Here is an 18,110-nt window from a genome sequence, read left to right as displayed (position 1 = left end):
TTGTTGGACCGAAGGGCCTGTTTCCGTACTGTAGGGAATCTAATAATGCAGACCAGGGTCAATTACTTTATCCGGCGTGGAACAGAAGTCCCAAAGGACTGTTCTTAAGGGTGTAAATTCAAACTCATCTTTAGAAATAAAGGCACTGACTTTCATCAGTGGTGAAGGAATGATATTTAATGTTCCTTATACAACCATGGCATGGTGGCTCAGTGCTTAGCACTGCTGCCTCACAGCTCTAGGGTCCCAGGTTTGATTCTAGTCTCGGGTGACTGTGTGGAGTTTGAACATTCTCCCCGTGTCTGTATGGGTTTCCTCCGGATGCTCCGGTTTCCTCCCAGAGTCACAAAGATGTGCAGGTCAGGTGGATTGGCCATGTTTTTACATAGTGTTTGGTGGTAAAAACGATACTGGAAACTAGAGTCTAGATTAGAGTGGTGCTGGAAAAGCACAGCAGGTCAGGCGGCATCTGAGGAGCAGGAAGATCGACGTTTCGGGAAAAAGCCCTTAATCAGTAATAGTTAAGTACATTAGTCAGAAGGAAATGGGTTACTCTTCGGCGGGTCGGTGTGGACTGGTTGGGCTGAAGGGCCTACTTCCACACTGTAGAGATTCTAAAAAAAGGAATTAAGGTTTATGGTGAGTGGATGGTGAGGTGGAGCTGAGTCCATGGAAAAGATCAACCATGATCTTATTGCGGAGCAGCTTTGAGGGCCCAGATGGCCTAGTCCTGTTCCTTTTTCTTATGTTCTTAGGGATCTATTGGAGAGAAAGTGTCCATGGAACTCTCAAAAATTGATACTTAGCCACTTTTGGAAAAATTCCACCCAAAGAAATATTTTGGGATGCTGTATATGAAAACTTTGTGACAGAATGTGATGAATGCAGTGTGTTTTGTTGCACCAAGTAACTTCAAAGCTGTGCTTCACGTCAATCTTTTTGGATCAGTTGTACATCAATTTGAACAGACTGTTGATCATAACTAATCAACTCAATTCCTTATCATGTGACTACTAGAATATTAGATGTTCAGCTCGATGGAATTGCGTCTTTTAATCTTCAACAATGGCCTAGAGGTTCAGTTACTTTAAGCTGGTTCATCCCCATAATCAACCAAACTAGCATAGCATTCAGAGAATTCTAAGTACAAGTCACACCAACTGTAAATTGAGTTCCCACAATAATTTGCACCAGTTCTTTAAAAAGAAACTTACAGGAAAATTGTATTTGCCCCCAAATTGAAATAATGAATATGGGAGATTTTGTTCTTTTGCAAACTTTGACAAGGTTCTAAAATTTAAGCTCTGATTTCTACGCACAAACATTTTAATAAGAATATTTTAATTGTTTTAAATATAACAATGTAGATAATTTACTAACAAACTATCTGGTGTATCCCAATTAAACTTGTAATTGGCTCTATACAGCTTTTTAAAAATAAAAAGAAGTATTCTTCAGTTACTCTCAGGTGATGGAGCAGGAGTACGTCTTAAAATGCTTATTTTTTATGATAACTCAATATTTACAATAAAACAATTACAAAAACTGCGCCATGTTACTGCAATTCAACATATCACACTTTTTTTTTACATTTTAAAGTACTGCAACTTGCAATAGTTCATGTAATATTTTGATTTTACATTTTATAACCAAATAATTTTGCAGGTAAACTTAAGTTCAGAAAATTGCCACAAATTTAACAATTTGCAATTTTATTGTCAATTATGTCCAATATTGAATTCCATCTCCCTACATAACCTCATTCGAGATTCTTTACCTCTGTTTTCATGTATATTAATTCTGATATAGCAGGAAAATTATAGCTTCTGCATGGAAATATATTTTCAAAAATGAATATAGAACAATACAACATGGAACAGGCCGTTCAGCTCTCGATGTTGCGATGACCTGTGAACTATTCTCAGCTCGTCCCCCTACACTATCCCAAAATCATCCATGTGCTTATCTAAGGATTGTTTAAATCTCTCTAATGTGGCTGAGTTGACTACATTAGCAGGTAGGGCATTCCACGCCCTGATCACTCTCTGCATAAAGAACCTGCCTCTGACATCTGTCTTAAATCTATCACCCCTCAATTTGTAGTTATGCCCCCTTGTACACGCTGACGTCATCATCCTAGGAAAATATCTTTCACTGTCTACCCTACCTAATCCTCTGATCATCTTGTATGTCTCTATCAAATACTCTCTTAGACTTCTTCTTGCCAATGAGAACAGGTTTAAGTCTCTCAGCCTTTCCAAATAAGACCTTCCTTCCAGACCAGGCAACATCCTGGTAAATCTCCTCTGCACATTTTCTAATGCTTCCACATCCTTCCCGAAATATGGGGACCAGAACTGTACACAATATTCCAAGTATGGCCGCACTAGCGTTTTGTATAGTTGCAGCATAATATTGCGGCTCCGGAAATCAATCCCTCTACAAATGAAACCTAACACACCGTATGCCTTCTTAACAGCACTATCCACCTGGTGGCAACTTTCAGGAATCTATGTACATGGACTCCAAGATCCACAACTAGTAACCGGACTCCAGGCTGAATATTTTCCATTAACCACCACTCGCTGCCTTCTTTCAGAAAGCCAGTTTCTAATCCAAAATGCTAAATCACTCTCAATTCCATGCCTCTGCATTTTCTCCAACAGATGTATTGAAACTTTTTCAGTATTGAAAGTGAAGTGTGATTCTCACACAAAATTGTCAATGTGAAGCATCATTATTTATTGCAATTATGCTAACATGGTTTCTTGGTTTCCAGGGTGCACATTGTACCCATGGTGCTGATGACTTAAATATATTTGCATAATCTTGCTCTTTCGGTCTCTGCTTGCAACTACTCCCACACCAGGTGATCTGCTGAAATTGTATGTCACATTTGCTTGTCTTGTGGCATCCTCATACATCCATCATTGCTGATCTGCAGCCGCTCTTTGGCATCCAATATATAACCTGACTTTGGTTATCCCTTCTTTCTACTGCCTCCACTTTTTCTTCCAGAAGAGATCTCAGTAGTTTTTCAGCTCTGATCAAATGGCTAAAATACTGACATTTTCTTTTCCAGATGGCACTTCTGTGTTCTTTTACTCTTACACTTTAAAGCATTTCTTCACAGAATTTTAAACATTTACTTTTAAAGTTCGAGAGACCTCTGTTTTCTTCTACCGATCTTTATTTATTGTAGATTTCTGAGATATCCAGGAAAGTTGATGGAATATATCATGATATGAGTTTTTTTTTTCCTTGTTACAAGTTTGAGTTTTCTTGTTGATAACAACATGTAAAAAAAAATAACATGCATTTGCAGCTACATGAAATAAACTCAGGCCAGCTCTATCTGTCTTCTGACTTCACCAAAGCACCTACCACCTTGTGTCATCACTTGTCATAGAATCATATAATCCCTACAGTGTCAAATCAAGCAATTTAGCACATCAAGTCTGCACCGACCCTCCAAAGAGCATTCAACCTAGGCCCCAACCTCCTACCTTATTCCTGTAACCCTGCATTCCCCCATGGCTAAATCACCTAGCCAGGACATCCCTGGATTGTGGAAGGAAACCAGAGCACTCAGATGAAACCCACTCAGGGAGAACATGTGAATTCCACACAGACAGTTGCCCGAAGATGGAATCAAACCTGAGTCCCTGGAGCCGTGAGGCAGCCGTGCTAACTACTGAGCCATCATGCTGCCCCTAAGTACTTGTTGCAGTACAATATTATCGACTTCAATATTCGTGATTGCTTCTTCTCAAATAGTAAAATCACAATAAGTCAAATCCCAGGCAGCTGGCCCACAAATTTGTCTTATGTGTAGCTTTAAGATAGCCAACAAAGCTTTAATATAACCTGAATTTTCTACAAACATGTTTGATTATAAAAATAAATGAGCAACTCTATAAAATGTGTGAAATGTCTTTGTTATTCAGTTTTTTTCCGCACTTTATAATGCCCTGTCTTGTACATTTAAAGGCATTGAAAAGAATTGGGAATTAACTCTGAAAACAAAATTCCTTCTGTTTAGCACGCTGTCTTTAGACAAATGCAATATAATCTGCCATGTCATCCATGCAATCAAACATGTTTTTCATACTTTTCTGCTCCAGTGCCAAATCCCAGGGCATCTCTATAGCCTCTGCAGCTTCCATCAGGAACAGGGGAGTGAATGACAGGCATTAATTGGACTGTTCAGGGCCATTGAGCTCCTCAGTTGAAGAACGTACTGATTCAATTGAAAAGTGTGGTGCTGGAAACGCACAGCAGATCAGGCAGCATCTGAGGAGCAGGAGAGTTGAATTTTCGTGCATAAGCCCTTTATCAGGAAAGTGGTGGGGGGAGGAAGGAAGCTGAGAGATTAATAGGAAGGTAGGTATCGTGGGAGGATAGCTGGGAAGGTGATAGGTAGATACAGGTGGGGGGTGATAGTGATAGGTCGGAGCGGTCAGTGGAGTGGATAGGTGGGAAGGGAGATGACAGGTAGGACAGTTCAAGAGGGTAATGCCAAGTTGGCAGTTTGGATCTGGGATGAGGTGGGGGGAGGGGAGATGAGGAAACTTGTGAAGTCAATCTTGATGCCATGTGGTTGGAAGGTCCCAAGTTGGAAGAGGAGGCGTTCCTACTCCAGGCATCAGGTGGTTTGGATTTGGCAGTGGAGCAGGCCCAGGACCTTGGCTGAGTGGGAGGAAGAGTTGAAGTGGTCAGTCACAGGGCGGTGGGTTGTTTGGTGTGTGTGTCCCAGAGATGTTCTCTGAAATGTACTGATTCAATGTTTGCTTCACTTGTTAGTTCTGTTGTGCATTGTAAGGTGCCATCCAACTTGGTGTAAGTTTCAATAGTTGTTAGTGAGTTTTGAGAAGATTTGTAGCTCATGTTGAGGCTTTGGATGTATGTTTGCTCGCTGAGCTTGATGGTTCATTTTCAGACGTTACGTCACCCTCCTAGGTAACATTTTCAGTGGGCCTCAGGTGAAGCACTGCTGAAAATTCCTGCTTTCTATTTATATGTTTGGGTTTCTTTGGATTGGTGATGTCATTTCTTGTGGTGATGTTGTTTCCTGTGGTGAAGTCACTTCCTCTTCTTTTTCTCAGTGGGTGGTAGATGGGGTCTAACTCGATGTGTTTGTTGATAGAGTTCCGATTGGAATGCCATGCTTCTAGGAATTCTCATGCATGTCTTTGTTTGGCTTGTCCTACGATGAATTTGTTGTCCCAGTCGAAGTGGTGTCCTTCCTCATCCATATGTAAGGATACTAGCGAGAGACAGTCATGTCTTTTTGTGGCTAGTTGGTGTTCATGTATCCTGGTGGCTAGTTTTCTGCCTGTTTGTTCAATGTAGCATTTGTTACAGTCCTTGCATGGTATTTTGTAAATGATATTAGTTTTGCTGGCTGTCTGTATAGGGTCTTTCAAGTTCATTAGCTGCTGTTTAGTGTGTTGATGGGTTTGTGGGCTGCCATGGTGCCAAAGGGTCTGAGTAGTCTGGCCGTCATTTCCAAGATGTCTTTGATGTAGGGGAGAGTGGCTAGAGTTTCTAGCACAAGAATTCCTAGAAGCATGGCATTCCAACCGGAACTCTATCAACAAACACATCGAGCCAGACCCCTCTACCACCCCCTGAGAAAAGGAAGAGGAAGTGACTTCGCCATAGGAAATAACATCACCACAGGAACTGACATCACCAACCCAAAGAAACTCAAACATATAAATAGAAAGCAGGAATTTCCAGCAGTGCTTCGCCTGAGGCCCACTGATGATGTTACCCAGTAGGGCGATGAAACATCTGGAAATGAACTTTCAATAGTTGTTTCTGCTCAAATCTTCATGCTGGTCTCCTGCAGACAGGATAAAGAGTCTCTTCATTGGGTTGTTTGGCCTCACCCTGCTTCTCCTTATTCCCAGTATATTATACAATTAAAGCCCATTCAAACCAAATGTGGTGGAAACAGTTGGCAATTGTGGCTTCTGTCACCATCTTCTATGCCTTCATCCTCATGAACATGGCCTCTCAAATAATTAGGTTGGATCTTCCTTCTTACCAATAGCCTCATTAACCTGCCTGATTAGCTGCTGTTGGCTTTTAAATTCTTAATTGCCCTCTAATTCTTTGGTTGGGTGTCAGCCCATGGTGTTGGGAGGCAGGAGTGACGGCATGATGTTTTTGAGGTGAACAAGATCAGCATGCACTCAGCAGTTGTCTGTAGCAATGATAATCTGCCTTTTCTTCCATTGATGCATTTTGTCCACTTTCCTGATCTAACCTCAAAAACACCAGAGGTCATCCATACTGGCACTGCGAAAGACAACTAGTGCTTAACACATTTTTCTCATAATAATAAAGCTTTCTTAAAATTTAAAGCTAGAAGATAATACTTGCTGGCTAATTATTTGTGTTTTTTAATTGTTACTTCATCATTTTGGTTTTTAATCTGCCAGTGTTTAGACTGTATTGACTTTCTTCACTCACCAAATTCCCAGCCTCATACCCCAAGTCTAACAGCAATAATCAACTAAACTTTTGTGCGAATGTCTTTGTTTGCTTAGCAAGACCACTTGTATTTTCACTCCCTGAAATTTCACAGAGATGCATCTCCATTCCTGATTGGAAAAAGAAATTTATTCTAGCTCCTTAATGAGGTAACTTCCGTGTCTCTCTCTATTAGAGAGTTTACTTATCCCTAAGACTGAAATAAACTGAACTTTAACAGTAAATTATAGATAAATACAAACTAAAAGATTAGATTTTAGAAAAATATTAATCCTTCAAGCTAACCCTTCGAATTCCCTCACTCATTTTGGATTAATATTTGCAGAAAATAACAACTTCAGCTTTGTAATATCTTGTTACTACACTGAAGTGTCAGCTTACACCTGCATCCAATGTTCCTGGTGTCAAACTTGGGCCTGTAACATTGAAACTAAGAAACACAAGTGCAATTACTGTGCCAAACTCCTCCTAGTATACAATATGCACTGGAATTGACTCTATGCTAAACAAGTAATTACAAAAGTGAAAACTACAAATTCACAGGCTTCTTGACGTAAAATTGATTGGCGATGCAACTCAAGTGCTATCCATCCACTGACATTCTGTGTGGGTGACCACTTCAAAACCACGCAATTTACTTTTTTTTTCTGGAGCCACTAAATACTTACTGGGTTGAATTTCAATCTGCTTTTCTCAGCAGACCACAGTTCCACCCCATCAAAACAGGATGGAGAAGATTATGGTGTGATCGAACAAACTATTTCCATTTTACTTGCAATTGTCGTAATGCAAGTTGTTTGTCCTTCTCAATCTCCTTCCATCAGTCACCCTTTCTTATTTCAATCTTGATACATTTATGCCTACTGCCTTTTCATCCTTCCAATTGGACTTAGGTCTTCATGATCTCCTTCTTCCTGGCACACTCATCTCTATCACTTACACACTCCCTACCTCTGCAAGTTGGCCAAACCATTTCAACTTTCACCTGCTACTTTCTTTCACGTTTTTACAATTTTACTGACCTGGTGAACTAGTTCTTGATCTGAGCCCCTCATGTCACTTCTTCCCAGCATCTATCCCGTCACTGTTACTCTCATGGCCATTTTTTGAGGCTCCTCTTGGACTTTTCCAAAGAGTTACTATTTAGATATTGTTTTGGTGAGGAGGCTACAGTTTGGTTATTAAGGGCTCCATATCATAGAGTCATAGAGATGTACAGCATGGAAACAGATTCTTCAGTCCAACCCGTCCATGTTGACCAGATATCCCAACCCAATTTGTCCCACCTGCCAGCACCCGGCCCATATCCCTCCAAACCCTTCCTATTCATATACCCATCCAAATACCTCTTAAATGTTGCAATTGTACCAGCCTCCACTACATCCTCTGGCAGCTCATTCCAAACACTTAGCACCCTCTGCATGAAAAGGTTGCCCCTTAGGTCTCTTTTATATCTTTCCCCTCTCACCCTAAACCTATGCCCTCTAGTTCTGGACTCCCTGATCCCAGGGAAAAGACTTTGTCTATTTATCCTATCCATGCCCCTCATAATTTTGTAAACCTCTATAAGGTCACCCCTCAGCCTCCGACGCTCCAGGGAAAACAGCCCCAGCCTGTTCAGCCTCTCCCTGTAGCTCAGATCCTCCAAGCCTGGCAACATCCTTGTAAATCTTTTCTGAACCCTTTCAAGTTTCACAACATCTATCTGATAGGAAGGAGACCAGAATTGCACGCAATATTCCAACAGTGGCCTAACCAATGTCCTGTACAGCCGCAACATGACCTCCCAACTCCTGTACTCAATACTCTGACCAATAAAGGAAAGCATACCAAATGCCTTCTTCACTACCCTATCTACCTGTGACTCCACTTTCAAGGAGCTATGAACCTGCACTCCAAGGTCTCTTTGTTCAGCAACACTCCCTAGGATCTTACCATTAAGTGTATAAGTCCTGCTAAGATTTGCTTTCCCAAAATGCAGTACCTCGCATTTATCTGAATTAAACTCCATCTGCCACTTCTCAGCCATTGGCCCATCTGGTCCGGATCCTGTTGTAATCTGAGGTAACCCTCTTCGCTGTCCACTACACCTCCAACTTTGGTGTCATCTGCAAACTTACTAACTTTACCTCTTATGCTCACATCCAAATCATTTATGTAAATGACAAAAAGTAGAGGTCATTATCACTCGCTTCTTTATTAAGTGATGCAGCCATGCAGTAATAATGCCTTTGCATATGTGTTGAATTTATGATAAGATGCAATAGAGATGCAATGTGATTACAGAGGTTTTGATGTGTCTGTATATGGGAGCATCTCTTGTCAGGATGCTCCTGTGGTTTTTAGTTGGTTTCTGGAAGCAAATTTGCCTGTTAATAGTGTTTTTTTTAGCATTGTTCCTTTCTCCTTGATGGTGTTCAGTGTTCTGTACTATATAACAAGGCCAGGCACACGATTGTCTTTTTAAATTCTTTCTTTCAGTTTTAGCAATATCCTTCTATGACAAAACATTGTACTGCACTTCTTCCAGTTACTCCAACCAGAGCTAATCTGTTGCATAATTTCTAGATACATCTCCTGCTATCAATGACACCAGTTTCGAAGCAGTTCACTTCCTCCAGCTCTTCACCCATTATCTTTAAGCTCTACAAACTGACAGTCCATCTATATTGGTATCCCATCTACTGATCTTCAAATCCCTGTCTTCGAGTTTTTCTTTAATTCTCCTCATGCACAATCATGTTTTCATCATCCTGACCACATAGCTTTGTGTTGTTTGCAGACATTATTGACCATTGCATTTTCTGTCTCACTTGTTCACTTGATACATCCATTTCAGGGGTGAAGCCAGGAATCAGTTTCTCATGTAAAGGGAAATAGAAATCTGGAAGACACTCACTCAAAGACGTTTGAGGTTAGGTCAAGTAAAACATTCACATTCAAAATTGGTCAATCTTATTCCATAAGTACTATGAAATATGAAACCAAGAAGGCTTAATGGTGTCACAATACATGATCAAATGGAATAGTGAACTAGGCTGAAGGTTCAAAATGGTTTACTCCTGTTTCTATGTTCCAATTTAATTGGCAAGTAATATTGGGCAGAGTTAAAAAAAAGGATAATATCAATTTCTTGTTATGTTTGATTTAAATTAGTGCCCATTTTGATTTTACCGTTTAAAAATCAAGTTTATCAATATGAAAGCATAAATAGATTGTGTGATTCCAAATCAATAATCTTTGTTACAGCTACCACATGAATTCAGCCTTAAACAATGATAGAAATAAAATGATTATTCACATGTAACTGCACTTGCATTCTATGTAGTAAAGTTTCAGTTAAAGGCAACATTTTAAAGGTCACTGTATTTAACAAAGAAATAGTTGTTTGAAATTTATTTTTAAAAAACAGCCTTACAAAAAAAAATAGAATTCTGCAATGAAAGAGGGTAATATAGCCTTGGAAGCAGAGAATATTGTATCATAAAATCTGCCCCACACATGGGTCATGTCAATGCCTTTGTAATGTAATATTCTTTAATTATTAAAATGATTACTCAGGCATTCCCTTCACTGAACAGAACTCAGAAGGAGTATGTGATCAACAGTTTATTCATTATTTAGCAGATGCCAAAAATAATCTCTTGTCTCTATCAACACAGTTTGCAAACTAGGTAGTAGAGATACATGCAAATAGGAATAGCCACTTTAACAGAGCGCTAACTTCTGTTTTCACTTTGCCAACATATTACTACAGTAACTGCTAAAAGTACATTTGAACAGGGCCTGCTATGAGTGAACCTCAGTTTGTTCATTTCATTTCGGAGATGTTGACTTATTGCAAAAGTCATAGAATTTAAATATTTTACATTAACATTAGTATTCTCTGCTACAAAATCTGAATTGATAGATTAGATTCGTGTACAGCACTGCCAAATGGATGGAAATGAGCTTATTATATTGAGTGAATTGTGAGTTTCAAATCAACAGATCATAACAAAGCTGAAGAATTTTTGTTATTTTTAATATGTTTTCTCACCTTATGTAAATAGTTAGAAAAATACTGTTTGATGTTTCTTTATTATCTTTCATGCATATTAGCATCTTGCTGGCAGCTTGGATGTATTGCGCATATGTCTGCTCTCTGGGCCTTGAATATTCCTTCCACAATGTATACCACACAATATTCCCAATATTCAGCTGAAATGCAAAACAAGCTATTTAAACAACAATGATATCCAGAGATCCATTTAATCTCAACAGTGATGAATGGTGTGGGAAGCATGAAGTCAGATTAATTTACTGTAGGTGTAATACATATTATTTGTTCAGCTACATAATTTAGTATTTCCTAAGGGCACAACTCTCATTAATGTAACAATTTTAGTAATCTGCTTCACGTTTTCTTACTTTATTTAACACAAAAGCCGCTGAAATAAAGGTTGAATGGACATTGTGATTTCCTGTGAACATGAGAATTAGTAATTATCTATTTTTGGGGAGATTGAGGCTTGCATTGTTGTTTCAGTATAGCTTTCTGACTATTGCTGCTTAACAAAGCCAAAGCCTAATGTTTTTTACATTTAGATGATCTGTATTCCTATTTTTAGCAATGACTTGTCATTTCAATGAATTCTTTCTTTGGTTATATAAATTAGAAAGTGATGATGAAAAAACAAAAGTTGTGATTTTGTTCTCTTGCATGAAATGAAGTTGATCCAGCAATTAATTGTGAATTTCTGCGTGAAGCTTTACCCATTGTTAATAATAGAAAACCTCACCACTTTTCTACTAAACTTAGCAACTACTTGGAGTAACAGCTGGTTAGTAGCTATTACAGTACAGCTTTCTTACTGATGGTACTTTCCTTATTGGGATAGAATTGAGAGTAAGAAACACATCAATTCTCAATTTGACAGGTGCGCGATGAACAAAAATAGTGTCTTAGTTCTGCAGTTCTTGAATGCAGTTCTGCAGTTATTCATGCAATTCCTGGGAATGCAAATGGATATTGCTAAAGCTTATCTAATACTGGCTGAATATATTCTTCAATAATTCACTGTAATTGGAGTGTTACTGAAATTAAAGTTCAATCTTCCTTTGACATAGGCATTGATATCTTTTATTTTATCGAGAGAATGTGGAAAACTAAAATCAACATGCAATATTGTACAAAATAGGAGGGAATAGGTGGAATCTTATCTGACATATGAAAGCAGCTTTTGAGCTGGAGGAGTAGCGAGGTGTTGAAGTGTGTACATCACGTTCCTGTCCCATCTGAAGGCAGCAGGTAGCTAATAGTTCACTTAGGGGAAAATTAGTGATGTCCCATGATGTTATTGGCCACAGATGAACACCTGCTGATACCAAGACTTGGAGGCTCAGTGTAAAAAGATGAGCAGAGGATGGAGTACTGCATCAATGCAACCTCCTTTAATACCTCCCTCTCCACAGAATGACAGGTTCCTGAGGACCATAGATGCAGCTTATGAGGCGTTGGGGTTACCTTAAAAGTTGGGACGATGGAAGCACCTTGGGTGTGGCCAGTTCTCTCAGACCTGACTTTTTTTTTTAGCTTTTACATTTAGCTTTAAGTGGAAAATATTGAGGTTTAAAAGAGTTGGAAGCTTCCATGAATGTCTCCTGGCTGCTACTCTCTTTGAAGTTTCTCTTGATTTTTTTTCCTCCTGGATTGGAGAACTGCATGTGAGAACCTCTGCACTTTCCTGTTTATTTTGCCAAGAGATGTGTTTATGGGATGTTACTATTTTGGAATAGTTAATTAGGAATAGTTACTGTATCTATTATTCTGTTAAGTTTCATATCAAGTTAAGTTTTTCTAAGTTTCTCTTTCTTTGGTTATATTTTAACTACAGTGCAAAAATAAATTGTGTTTTGCTTAATGTCAAGTAGTTTGACAGGCAGCATTGCATCGGGAACAAACACTTTACATTTGCCTTTAAAATAAGAAAAAGCTAGGGTCTAGGCTAGCTTCTTAAAATATTTTGAGGAGGTGTCGTTTGGTCCATAACAGCAGTGCCCACCTGTTCCAGCGGAACTGCCAGCTGCTCAAAACATTGTTAGTGCCCCCATACAGTACAGTCACTTTCATTAACAGGACTCCTGATAGTAGTCAGTCAGAAGATTTGCAGATGGAAAGACTTCAATTAAGCATTGGAATCAGGCCATAGAAATGCTCCCATTCTGCTTTTAAAGCTAAAACAATAAAATTCTACTTAACATATTTTCTATGATTTATCATTCATAATTTATAACTAATTTTGATTGAGGTTTACACTAAAACTGCTGCTCCAACAATAATGCATGCTATTGAGTTAGCCTGCTTTCCATCAATTGTTTAAATACTGACCACGTTTCACTGCATTAATTAATCGATCTTCTCCTAAACCCTGCATTTTTTTCCCTGCCGTCCCCAGTCTAACTGCACCCCTTATAGCACAAGTTCATCACTTACACCTCAGACTTTCACCCGCATCTGTTGACATGTGCCACTAGTTTGGTTTGATTCAGTGGGATTCTTGCATTTCCTGTAGTCTTGTAGCCATGGCACCATTAAAACTACTGCTCTGACAAAAGCACCAGATTAGAACTTTAAATGGAATAGTCATCTGCACCAGGTCCTTCTTCTCTTTTATTTTAAGTCATTTTTGATTGTCTTTATTTCATAAATTTCCTGCTGCATCATATCTTCAGAAAGCTTCCGTATATGATTATGGTATTGTCTCCTGAATGAGGCTCTCAGGCCGCTAGAATGTGTTTTGCATTGATCATGCTGTGCTTATGTTCCCTGAGCACACAATTCATTTCTCTCCTATTGTGAGAGAATGTGCATAAGGAAATAATAGCATAATAACATGAGATCATATGGAACTGGGACCCAAGTGTTTAAGGTTCCAGAAATGCCCTTTCTTAAAACGTCTTGTATGTTTTGTAGCAGTTATTAAAGATTGTTGATGTTCACTGTCAGAGGAGTGGACTACCCCCAAACAATAATTTAAATATGATCTTACTGCAACACACAAAGTCAAAATGGGTGTAAGGCAAATCTGCCCCTGAAATCCCAAGTTGCGTGGGAAAGTTCAATTAAAGGGCAACCAATCCGAGAAAGGTCACCTCTGTGAAAAGACAGAAGAGAATGGAAAAATCACAGATTGATTCTGTCTCACATTTGTTGCTGATAGCTTAATTGGTGACCTTATCAGCAACATGGGTTAGAAATATTTGAGAAAAGCAATCTGCGGAGGAGTAGAAAGTAGTTCAATAAGTAAGTGCCTGAAGAGGGCAATGCCAGAGGTTTAGCTGGAAGTCTAGGAGAGGACAATGTCAGGACCTGAGGCTAAAGACCGTGAGAGGGCAGCTAGGGGCTGAGGTCCAGCATTGAGGATGTGAGCATGTGGGAGCATGGGGTGATGCCCAGAACCTAGGGACCAGAAGTGGGGACAGTGGTTCAAGGTTTGGCTTTGGTCAGCTGGGAACTGTTGGGGAGAGCTGGGTGCCAAGGTCTGGGAGTGAGGGACCAAGAATTCAGGCTAGGAGCCAGACATTTTGTTGACACTAGAGTGCTAAGAGAAGAGCTGTCCTTTTGCTGAGACATCAGTCTTCCTGTCTGGCTTAAGGTTCGGAGTAAGATAGCAAGGGCCTTAGGGTGACGGGATGTGCCCCCTGGGGATTGGGTAGATTGGGCACTTGCAGGGATATTTGAGAAAAGCATTGCAGACGAAAAGGGGCATGGAGAGTGAGAGTAATTGCAAGAGGGCAATGAGAGAGACAGGGAGGTTACAAGAGTGGCAGTGGGAGATGGTGGCTCATAGGAAGAGAGAACAGTTAGCTCCTGAACGTGGGGGAGGGGGGAATGCTATTGCAATAAATATTATATCAATTGTTACATTTAAATCAGATTGATATTTGAAATGAAGATTTTAAAAAAATGATATCTGGCTGGTTAAAGTAGAATCATACAGCACAGATAGAAAGGCTCTTCAGCCCATCCTATACATGCCAATCAAAACTAACCACCAAACTATACTAATCCCATTTTTCAGCACTTGGTCCATAGTCTTGTATGCTATGGAATTACAAGTGCACATCTTTGTGCATAAGTAACTATAACCTCACCAGGTGGGTTCAGCATGATCGGTTTCAGAGGTTTATCAGTTTTAAAAAAAAACGTTTTTGATAACTTTGTTAACCTGTTGTATTGTGCTAATTTAAATACTATTGTATCTAGTAAATTAATGCTTTTCTTGTGTTGCTTTACACATAATGTGGTCGATAATTAATGATCAAGAACTTAAATGAATTATTTTTAATCTGTTTCTGCATGAGGATGAATACTCTCTGGTCTAACAGAAACACTGTAAGGAATTGCATCACCTGCTAATTGAGTTAGTGAGAATGAAAGATTAGCTCCTTAAAATCAAACAGTAGCCCTCAAGAGGAACAAAGAGGGTTTTGTGACCTCTCTTACTATACCCCATGTTTACCTTAGTCAGCAGTACATTATACATACAGGTAGTTCTACTAAAACTCGATTGGTTGCATCCTTGTGCACTCCTGCGTTATAGAAAAATCACGCTTCAGAAAAAATGCTTAAAGTGTTGATGATATAATAATTTTACGTCCAACACAAGTTTTAAAAGTTTGCGCTTTGGAAACAATGTCCCAATTTGTCAATTGCATTACATCGAATTCGTATTAATGAAACGCGCATTACAGCAGAACGACCTGTATTTGTAATTGGACCCTGAACAGCTTTAATCAATAGTTCAAAGTTCTCCTCTTGACATGCTTCTCTGGGCTTATCTGATTTAAATCCCTGTCACCTCTACTGTATAGGAGCATGTTCCCCTTCACGAGCTTTACTTTCCATTTACCAATCCATGAATATCTCTTGCCATATGTTTGATCCACTATCTTGTCTGTTTGTAAACAGTTTCCTGTTCTTTCCTTTGTTGTCACTTCTGCAGGCTCTGATTAAAATTGTCCTGGAATAGTCCTGGAGTAATTTCACTTTCCAGAACAGCTGCCGCAACCCATTCCTGTCATATAATCATGACCAAGACCTCAAGCTGCTTGTTCCATCTACAGAATATATAACATATAGATTCCCATGGTACCAGCAATCATGGCATCAGGCCAAACTGAAAGAAGTGAAATTTGTGTCTTGTTGGTAAGCCTACTTTATATGAGCTGGAATCATCCTCTGTAAGGGCTTGTATTTGCTTTAATTTTCATTAATCATGAACATTTCATACCATTACTCCCTGATGATTTTCATTCTAAAGACACTCTGGATATTTTATTGTTAACTGTTTCAGGCAACTCTCCTGAGTGAGCAACTTACTTTCTTTGACTTGCATTTAGTTTTTTTTGCCAGTTCATCAACTCTCCAACCCATTTTAACATTACAACTATTCTTTACCAATGCTGCAATAACATGGTCAGGACATCAATTTTGATAGTTTGATAGTTACAGTGTTGATAGTTTCATCTATTCTGCTATTATGCCAAATAGGACCATTTAAAACCTAGTTCTAACTCGTTACATGTTTGACAGACTTTGGATTACTTGAGTGTGTTTCAGACGACCAAAGAAATGGGAACCTTTTGTTTTCTGCATAGAAATATTTATTAACGTTCCTCACATTAAATGAATAGTTATTTTGTTAAAAGTGAGTTTGTAAGTCAGTGCAGAAATCTTGGTTGATAGTGTGATTGACAGTCTTTCCTGGATTGTGGAAAGGAAAGGTCTGTAGGCCATTTTTGACTGTTCCATATCTCTTTCTGCATTCATTTGTCCTTTTAACGAGTTACAATATTTTTGACAGTTTTGCACTTGTTTTCAAATTTCTCTTGAGTCTCAGCTTTATGTCTTTTTTTTTTTTCTTTCCAGTCACTTTCATTCTTATCCTTTCTGATGTCAAAACTAATTTATGGTCAGAACTGACATTTGCTGCAAGGGACCTACATGGCTACATTGATTTCGATATTCAATTTACTATTTGAGAACACACTACCAGAGAAGAGTCATATTGGACTTGATTCAATAATACTTTTTTCCTCTGTAGCTGTGACTAAACCTGCTGAGTTTTTCCAGCACTTATTTCAGAGTTACAGCATCCACACAGTATTTTGCTTTTATAACTAAAATACAGAGGGTTTGTCAGAAGATAAGAGAATTGTGATTCTCACAAACCTTAAGTGAACCCAGAGGAAAACCAACAGACAGACTCATACAGCACAGAAATAGCTGTTTGAGAATGAACGAATCAAGGAGCAGCAATTGGGAAAATATTTTGAAGATCTCTACATTGTGCAGAGTCAGTGAATGAATCTGTCCGGGAAGTGTCTCCTGTGCAGACAGCATTAGAACAAGAGTAGGCTGTTTAGTCCATTGAGTCGAAAGTGTGGTGCTGGAAAACCACAGCAGGTCAGGCAGCATCCAAGGAGCAGGAGAATCGATGTTTCCTGATGAAGGGCTTTCTGCCCGAAATGTTGATTCTCCTGTTTCTCAGATGCTGCCTGATCTGTGCTTTTCCAGCATCACACTCTCGATTCTGATCCTCAGCATCTGCAGTCTTTCTCTCTGTTTAGTCCACTCAGCCGATTTCACCATTTAATGAAATCATGGCAGATCTGTGACCTAACATCATATCCAACTACAAAGGGGAAGATGCACAGTTAAATTCAAATATCCAATTATTCCCATCTGAGTTGCAGTTCCCAATGAGTGCAATGTTATTTTTGTGAATCTGCCTACCTAGGCATTGTTGTGCATCGATTATCATGAATTTGTGGTCACAGTTTAAAAGATACAAAATAAACTGACTGCAGAAAGTTAAGCCTTGTGCATTTCAGCCTAAATATCCTATTAACAATGGGCTGGTTTTGTAGTCAGCAATGACTGAATGGTACCAAGTGCTTACACTTTCCCACAGAGTTTCTATGAGGTTTTGTATAGGAAGTTGATGGGACTGGAGAGTCATTTCAGACTGGTGTCCTCTATAGGACACCTGAGATCTCTGTGAACAGAGCCAGCAATGATGTTAAAAAGGCATGCACTGTTTGAGCCAAAAAGTGTAAGTTAATTCACTGCCACAACATGTTCTGAAAGTTAAATAAAGAGAGGAAATGCAAGACAGTGTCAAGAGAGAAGTAAAAGGGTCAAAGAAATGTTTTAATTTTTTCTTCCACAATGATTAAAATCTAAAGGAAAGAGATTTCATATTTATAGATATTAATATTCTGTGCCTTTACTTAAATTTTGCACTGAAATGGACAAGTCCTAATATTTTTGGTTATGCTTAGTGTAAGGCTAATACCCAACTTAACTTTCATAGCATTGCATATGTTTTAATGTTGAATCTTTCAGTGAAATACTGCTACAGCACAGCTTCTGGAAGACCATGGCAACCTATACAGCAACTTTATGATTTCTTTATTCAACTACACACAGGAAATTACCATAATCTGATGTCTAGTATGCATTTTAATAATGGTATGAGCTAATTTGCATAATGGTAGTATTGTTTCCAATTCCTTTGCTTTCTAGACCTTCAGATATGAAGACTAACTTTTCATTAGCTTTT

The sequence above is a fragment of the Chiloscyllium plagiosum genome, chromosome 14, assembly GCF_004010195.1.
Source record: "Chiloscyllium plagiosum isolate BGI_BamShark_2017 chromosome 14, ASM401019v2, whole genome shotgun sequence".
Classification (NCBI taxonomy): domain Eukaryota; kingdom Metazoa; phylum Chordata; class Chondrichthyes; order Orectolobiformes; family Hemiscylliidae; genus Chiloscyllium; species Chiloscyllium plagiosum.
Note: the sequence above shows the minus strand (reverse complement) of the source record.